This window comes from Anolis carolinensis, chromosome 4 (assembly GCF_035594765.1).
Source record: "Anolis carolinensis isolate JA03-04 chromosome 4, rAnoCar3.1.pri, whole genome shotgun sequence".
Lineage (NCBI taxonomy): Eukaryota > Metazoa > Chordata > Lepidosauria > Squamata > Dactyloidae > Anolis > Anolis carolinensis.
Genome location: NC_085844.1, coordinates 59,560,812 through 59,569,550, shown reverse-complemented (window position 1 = coordinate 59,569,550; position 8,739 = coordinate 59,560,812). Strand labels below are relative to the sequence as shown.

The 8,739-nt window shown below is 39.6% G+C and overlaps 1 long non-coding RNA gene across 1 annotated transcript in view; it reads left to right on the top strand.

Annotated features, from left to right (window-relative positions):
- The first annotated feature begins 1,725 nt into the window (after positions 1-1,725).
- The window catches only part of LOC134298904 (uncharacterized), a 29,251-nt gene continuing 22,237 nt past the window's right edge, over positions 1,726-8,739 (top strand). Inside the window, exons 1-2 of the long non-coding RNA XR_010006023.1 lie at positions 1,726-5,756; positions 8,423-8,576. This is a non-coding gene — a long non-coding RNA (uncharacterized LOC134298904). The remainder of the gene's footprint in view (positions 5,757-8,422; positions 8,577-8,739) is intronic.

The window sequence follows — 8,739 nt, the reverse complement described above, 5'->3', positions numbered from 1 at the left end:
AGCATAAATAATCACATCATTAGATTTGCTATTGCTCAGAAAGTCCATAAAGATTTCTAATCTTTCAGAAAGTTTCCAGTTGGTTTATCCTTTAAAACCCATGTTAGTCTGGCAATTTGGGCTAACTCAACGACCCTAACTGTCTATTTTTCCATTGTCAGTGCCTATGATTCTTTCAGAGTTTAAGCTCTTGCTTCTCTTATCATATATCAAAGTCAATATTTCCTACCTGATTCTTTATTCATATTACCCAACATTTCTGATAATGCTGCAAAATGTACTACATTCACATTTTTGAATTAGCATGTACATTTTAGATCAAATACTTTTCGCATTCCTAAAAATCCATCATCAAAAGGGGCCTCCTTGTCTTGACATACCCAACATGAATTTGAAGCATTCTTAGGGTGCATCTACATTATAGAATTAATGCAGTTTGATACCACTTTAACTGCCATGGTTCATTGCTATCGAATCATAGGAGTTGTAATGTTACAGCAGTGGTTCTCAACCTATAGGTCCCCAGGTGTTTTGGCCTACAACTACAAGTCAGTTTACCAGCTGTTGGGATTTCTGGGAGTTGAAGAGCAAAATATCTGGGGACCCACAGGTTGAGAACCATTGTGCTACAGGTTCCTTAGTTTTCTCTGCCAATGAGTGCTGGTGCCGCAACAAATTACATATCCCAGGACTCCGTAGCATTGAGTCATGACAGTTAAAGTGGTTTTGTATGGAGCCTCTTTGGCCTGCCCAATACTCCATAATTCTGTGTTGTGTAATCCAAATATATGCTAATAGATAAATTATGATAAAGCAATGTTCTGGCCTTCAAGAATGGTCGAATTATAAATCATAGGAAGTTACTTCTATCAAGATAAAGAGTGCAATTCAGCAATTTTCTGGTTTTGTGTTACATAAATTTCTAATATTTTCAAGCAAGAAATGATCATTGTTTGATTTTTTTAATCCATGTATGAGATGTCCAGTTTTGTATTGACAGCCTGTCAATTTCCTGGAGGACAGAATAAAATGTTCTTTATTTTTATTTTTTTTAAATGAATATTTCCTCTTTTAATTCCATTTTCCAACATGAAAACCTGATTGTTATTACATAGACAAGCGAGCTGATCAAGTGCAGGAAGCAGGTGGCTGAGATTTGGTTAATCATTTTTGTTGTATATGCATTCATTTTCCCTGATTCCTTTAACAAACTGTCTCAAATACATTTCCTTCTGTCACTCGTACTTCCTCTGAGTCACTGTATAATGAGCAAGCTAGATTTTCTTTTAATGTGTTGCGTGTTTTACAATGTTGTAACCTCCCCAGCCCCAATTCTGAGCACAAGTTGAAGATGAGAAACAAGAACACAAGTAAACGAAGTTTGATTTGCAGCTTCTTAATACATAACATGAAAAAATACAATGATAAACTATCTCTCCTACAGACTGTTTTGTATAAATGCCAAAGTGTCTCACTGTGCCACAATTTAAGATAATATCTCTTGTAGTTTTTAAAAAAATATTTTTTTAATTGAGAAAACTTTTTAAATTCCTAAAAGTCAGTAGAGGAATAAATATTTCTGAAACTTTGCAGGATTGAAGCCCTGCTTATGTTGTCTCATTGTGCAGAAATTCAAGCATTTATCTCCTGTAGTTTATATATACATATATATATATATATATATATATATATATATGTAAAAACTTAATGTGGATGTTATGGGGATATGCAGATTCTAAATCATCATGTAATTTTTGTTTGACTATGTTTGGTTAAATTTATTGATGTTAGGTTTAATTTGATGTGAGTTTTAACATTTTTATGTGGAGTTTTTCATATATGAGTTTTTCTGAGATTTTATGTCAGTATTTGTTTTTATAGAGGCATTGAATGTTTGCCGTTGTATGCTGGAATCCAACCTGAGTTCCCCTGGGAAGATAGGGTGGAATACAAATAAATTATGATGATGGTGATGATGATGATGATGAAAACATTTCCTAAAAATCAGTGGATCCCTGAAGCGCTCTGAAACTTGGCATGCTTAAAGTTGCAAATGTTGCCTACAAGTTTTTTTCATGTCAGGAGCGACTTGAGAAACTGCAAATTGTTTCCGGTGTGAGAGAAATGGCCGTCTGCAAGAACGTTGCCCAGGGAATGCCTGGATGTTTGATGTTTTGACATCCTTGTGAGAGGCTTCTCTCATGGGGAGCTGGAGCTGACAGAGGGAGCTCATCTGCACTCTCCCCGGATTCGAACCGGCAACCTTCAGGTCAGCAACCCAACCTTCAAGTTAGCAGCCCTGCCAGCACAAGGGTTTTATTTATTTATTTATTTACAGTATTTATATTCCGCCCTTCTCACCCCGAAGGGGACTCAGGGCGGATCACATTATGTACATATAGGGCAAACATTCAATGCCCATAAACACATCGAACCGAGACAGAGACAACAGACAGACAGACAGACAGACAGACGCAGAGGCAGTTTAACCTTCTCCTGAGGGGATGTTCAATTCTGGCCACAGGGGGGAGCAGCTGCTTCATCATCCACTCTGATGGCACTTCCTCACTTCCTCATTCCAACGTTGTAAATTAGTTAAACTTGCCTCCCCACTTTTATAAGCGGTACCTTATTTCCTACTTGATAGATGCAACTATCTTTCGGGTTGCTAGGTCAGCAACGAGCAGGGGCTATATTTTATTTTTAATTGACGGGTGCTCACCCCGCCACGGGCTGGCCTCGAACTCATGGTCAGAGTGATTTATTGCAGCAGCTGTTTACCAGCCTGCGCCACAGCCCGGCCCCTGGGTTTAACCTATTGCGCCACCAGGGGCTCTTACAAGTGTGCTAAATTTTATCCTGATAGCCATACAAGTGATGGAAAAACTAGCCTTGAAATTGTAGATTCATATAATTCAGTTCAAAGCAGATAATGTGGATTATCTGATTTGATACTCTGGATTATATGGCATTGTGGAAGGAGCCAAAGTGCTTTGTTAAAATCCATCCTAAGCATAGCTGTAAGACTTTCATTTCTAGAACCACAACTGGTGGATCCTTGGAGTACTATTCCTTAAAAATAACTTTTTGTGTAGACTTTGATCCTATTCTGTCATGTAGCAATGAGTGCAAAGTGGTCATTGATGCAAGATAAACATTTTAGTGGAAGACAAATCTCTTCCATTTAGTTTCACAGAGCTCCTGAGTGCAATCCTTTCCTTTAGTGCCAAACCTGGTGGGAAGCCTTTGAGCACTTCTCTTGGAGGTATTCTTGGGCTTTGTCAATCCCATTCTGCAGGCCTTCTACATGGTCTTCTGATGTTAAAAGTAAGAAAATTTCTACATCAGTGCTACTCAAAGTCATGTCCCATGGATGGATGCAAGCCTATGATCCATTGTTCACTGGTCTCTGGCATATTTCAGGAAAGAAACAATGGATACAAATATGGTACCAGTTAGCTTCATATAGCTCGAGAAGCACATGCATAGGTAGTACTCCCAGTCTCAGACTTATGATAAAATGAAGCAGCTGGGGTGAAGAGTTCATGAGAAAGGAGAAAGGGGAAAAATAGGTCACTTAACATTTCTATGCATAACGTCTCTAGCTTCTACACTGGCAAAAGACAGGTAACCACTGAGGCACAACTAACAACTCTGATTAACTATTCCCTTTTCTAGGAACTTCAAAGAGTTGCTCAAGCTTCATTTAGCCCGTATGGTAATCCAGTAATTACAGATTCTATCCTATTCTTTTGCACCATTTTACACTGTAAAAACATGTTAGCATCCTTAAACTGAGAATACAAATTTACAGGAATATAAAGTAATCAACTCTGCTGGATGATTAATAAACAAACAAAAAGTGCTGGAAGGATAAAATACAAATGCAGCTGCAGCTCATTTAAACAACCATTACGCCATCCCACTTCCACAATCCTATATCCACAGGCTGATCTGATTCTTTATGACAGGCAATATCTATGGAATACACAAGGTTGAAAGCAAAGGCTCTGCTGTCAGGTGTGTGTGTTCTATAGCCTTGGCTATGGAGACAAGGACCCATTAATATATGAGATGAGAGCATTGTGTTGGTGCAAGATGTAATTCTTTTATACGCTAGGAAGTCCATGAATGTTCACCCTGTAAAAAAATAGGCTCCTATAGCTATGATAGAATGGGAGTAATAATTAACTATGTTTTAGGATGCCTCTGCACTGCAGAATGAATGCAGATTGACACTACTTTATGTTGTCGGCCTTGGACCTTGGTCGACATGACCTTGGAGGTGTCTACGGACAACGCCGGTTCTTCAGCTTAGAAATGGAGATGAGCACTAACCCCCAGAATCAGACACGACTAGACATAACATCAAATCCTTACCTATGTTGTTGAAGGCTTTCGTGGCCAGAATCATTGGGTGGCTGTGAGTTTTTCAGGCTGTATGGCCATGTTTCACTAGTATTCTTTCCTGTCGTTTTGCCTGCATCTGTGGCAAGCATTCTCAGAGGTTTGTTGAGTCCTTTGAATGCTACTGGAACATGGCCATACAACCCAAAAAACTCACAGCAACCCAACACTATTTTAACTTGCCATGCCTCAGCGCTATGAAATCATGGAAGCTGTAGTTTTACAAGATTTTTTAGCTTTCTCTGCTAAAGAATATTGATACTACAAACTACAAATCCTACTGTTCCATACCATTGAGCCATGACTGTTAAAATGGTGTCAAAGTGGATCCATTCTACAGTGTGCATACATCATAAGAATATTATTTCACACTGATATTATTCAAATTTGAATAACCAGGAAAGAAAGTGCAAGATTTCCCATCTCTCCAAATGCCCATTTTATTTTCCAAAAGAAACCAAGAAAAAAGCAAAGATGAAAATGTGCTGATCCTTCAGAAAAGCAGGAAATGTCCTTGTGTGCGGAATGAATTGGAAATGAATTTCAGGGTGGACATTAAAATATGGCACTGTCCTTGTTCTTACATTAACAAATGTGAGCAAGAAAATAAGAGGCTTCCTTCTGCTGCCTACAAGTCAAATGTCAGGTGACTATTGTGACAGTTTACCTTTAAAGTAGCTAGTATTGGAAAGGCATTTATTTGACTCTTCTCTTTTGTAGAGAAAAAATCTAACTGGAAGAAGCAAAAGTCTTCCATTAATACTGGTCTAATTGGCAAAGAATTATTTGGATTCAGAGAAATGGAAAATGCAAGCAGCAATTAAACACGTAATTATTGTTACTGCTCTTTGTTTTATATCTGTATGGGTTAAGAGCAGTAAGAGTCATTTAAGGTTGCTATCATAGGTCCTGCCACACTTTTAACAATGCTTTGGATTGCTGTGAGTGTTTCTAGCTGTATTGCCATGTTTCAGAAGCATTTTCTCCTAACATTTTGCTAACATTAATGAAGATGCCAGCCACAGATGAAGGTGAAACGTTTAGGAGAGAATGCTGCTGGAACATGTTCATACAGCCAGAAATACTCACAGCAACCCAGTGATTCTGGCCATGAATGCCTTCGACAATACGGCACTGCCATTCTTTTAACTTTGTATTTGCTTTGTATTTTATGGATGATGAGATAAGCCATATTGGACCTTATCAGACTTGAATCTTTTCGCCTCTTGCTCCTTTTTGGGGATGGGTCCTGCCGAGTGCCAACAGATGATGCTGGCTAAGCCTCGCTCCATTGATTCCTGAATTGATGAGGAAGTATCGCAAGATGCTTCCTCGCCCACAATGGAAAGGTAAGTGGTTTTTGGGTAGATACCCACATTTTGGGGCCTTTTCCAAATGTGAAGTGGAAAGGGCAATGTGGCAATGTGCATTACCACCCTTTCCCACAACTGATGGGGACAGTAGCACGCCTTTTCCCAACATCCCCATGTAAAGGAAGGATGAAGGGTGCCATGAGGTGCTACGAGACACTCAGCACGCCTTCCGTTTCACTGGCAGTTGCTGGCGAAATGGAACAAAATGGAGGAGGTGGGTAAGGTTACTGTGAAGGATACATCAGGAAGGAATTGTTTATTTGGTTCTACTAGTTTTATGGCCATATGTATAGGGAATGAAAATTCACAGCTAGAGGTGTCAAGGTTGTTTTCATGAGAGAAAGTGTACAAAGCCAGAAGAGGGACAACTCTTGGGAAAGTGAATGTTTCCATTAGTTGACAAAGGGATCTGCAAAAAGGGTGAATAGAATTGCTTGCCTTTAAATGTACTGTACAACTCCAAGTCTTCAGCCCTAGCGACAACAGTGTGCTGTGTTCTACTCTACTTTATAAATAACCCTTCTAAACCTTTGTGAATTTGTTTTCTGAACTAAACTTCACCTGTACATGACATAAACAGAGGACTAGATTTGCTGTACTGGGAGAGACAAGAACACATGCAAGTTTCTGGTGCTGTCTCATCCAGAGGAAGAAAAACTTTTTCAGATGGTGCCAGATTTATTCATGCTTAGCAGATTTATTATTTATTTTGAGCACTTATATCCCGTCCTTTTCACCCCCCAGGGGAGACTCAGGGCAGCCTTACAATTAGCAATTGTTAGATGCTGAACAGCATAGTATATAAAACAATTTACAGTTAAAATAATAGAACATGAATTAAAAACATCCATGTAAACATACATTAAAATGTGCATTTTGAGTTGTGATCCAGGTCTGTCTGTTTTTTGTTTTGTTTTTTTCATGTCAGGAGCAACTTGAGAAACTGCAAGTTGCTTCTGGAGTGAGAGAATTGGCCGTCTGCAAGGACGTGGCCCAGGGGACGCCCAGATGTTTTTATGTTTTTATCATCCTTGTGGGAGGCTTCTCTCATGTCCCTGCATGGAGCTGGAGCTGATAGAGGGAGCTCATCCGCGCTCTCCCCGGGTGGGATTCGAACCTGGCAGCTTGCAGATCAGCAACCCAACCTTCAAGTCACAAGGCTTTAACCCACAACGCCACCGGGGGCTCCTAGGTCTGTCTGTGTTAATTGAAATGAAAGGGATACATTAGTAATGAATATCATCCATTCTATTGATTGCAGTGGTCTGCATAACTAGGTCTGGATCCAGAACTTCCCACTGGTGAAGGACCAATAAAATGCTTGTTATTAGTGGTCTCTAACAAGGTAGGAATGACCATGTTGATGATGAAACCTATGTGAGGTCTAAATAGTATATGCTAGAGCACATGCTCCTAAATTTTGATATATGCAAAAAGAGCATCAAACATATCCTGTCAAATTGGTCAGTCAAAATTCCTCCTAGTTGGACACTAGAACTTGTAAGACATTTTATCCTGCAGTGTTGCAAAGTGTCAAGATGCTTCTGGGGTTTATTGCCCTGTTATATACACCTCAAGAAGCCAGGGATACTGATTGAGTTTATGTTCTTCTTTCCTATTCAGTTTTATGACTATACAGAGAAACCTGAGCTTTCCCTTGTCTTTGTGGGGAGGAATACTACATGCAGACTATCCTCCAAACTTTACTGCAAATGAAAAAGAAATTGTATAAAGAATCCAAGTAATCCCTTTTGCATCCAGTCCCATACTCAAATCCAGGAAGACTTGACAGGCTTTGAGGTGTAGATAACTTCTTACACCTCAGTAACAGAGTGAAAAGGAAAGGAAAATAATATGCTGGTATTTAATAGATTTAATAATAGCACACAGTGACAGCAGCAGAAGATCCCTGGAAATGTTCAAGTTAGCAGCATCTCCATGCCTACACTTACTAATTGCGATTCTGCAGGCTTCCTGTTTGTTTGCATTTCCACATTCCCACTCTTCCTGCGTCATTCTAATTTGCAGGGAATTTTCCTCTCTTTTCTCCATTTGAGTATGAACAAGTAATCTGTAGTCAAAGCTACTTTTACATATGTTTTATATAGAAGACTGAGCTTCTTTCTTTTCTCTGCTAGAGCCTCTGGGTTTGGGATTCACAACTGTTCAGCTTTTGCCTTCCCAGAGATCAAGTATTGTTTCTTACATTTCTCAAAGTGATGCTGTTTGGGCTCTGACTCCCACAGTCTCCCATCCAAGTATAATCATCTCTGATGCTGAGATTTGAATAGCTCCCTCCGAAAAGTCACGTTTCCCCCAAGCTCTTGTCAATTGTAAAAAAAAAAGGTTGCAAAGACTTGTGTGGCACAAGAGCCGCTAAATGTTCATCTGCCTTCCATCACTACTGCGGCGCTTTTCTAGATAACCACTCACTACACAGTGCACTAACATGGTTCTGGTCAATTGTAGAAAAAGAGATTCCACCAAATATTAGGGGGGAAAACTTCCTGATGGCAAGAGCTGTTCGATAATGAAAAATGCTGCCTTGGTGTGTGTTGTGGTATTCTTCTCTGGGTGTTTTTAAGACAAGACTAGATGGCCATCTATTGAAGGTGCTTTGATTGTGTATTTCTGCATAACAGGGAATTGGGCTGGATAGCCCTTGTGGTCTCTTCCAACTCTCGGAGTCTATGATTCGTGATGTTATCATGGATTACAAAACAACAACAACAAGAACAACAACAGAAATTCCATTTACAAGAAGAACCCAAGAATGAACAAGACTTAGCAGAACAGGTAACTTAACTAGAAAGGTTAGAACAATTGATCAGTGGGGTGGAAGCAAAGAAGCAGCCTTGGTGTGTGTGTGTGTGTGTGTGTGTGACCTGTGAGTGTGGTGAAACAGCTAGTATTTATAAGTAGCTGGGATGGATGAGAAACTGACTGTCCAGTCAGTGTT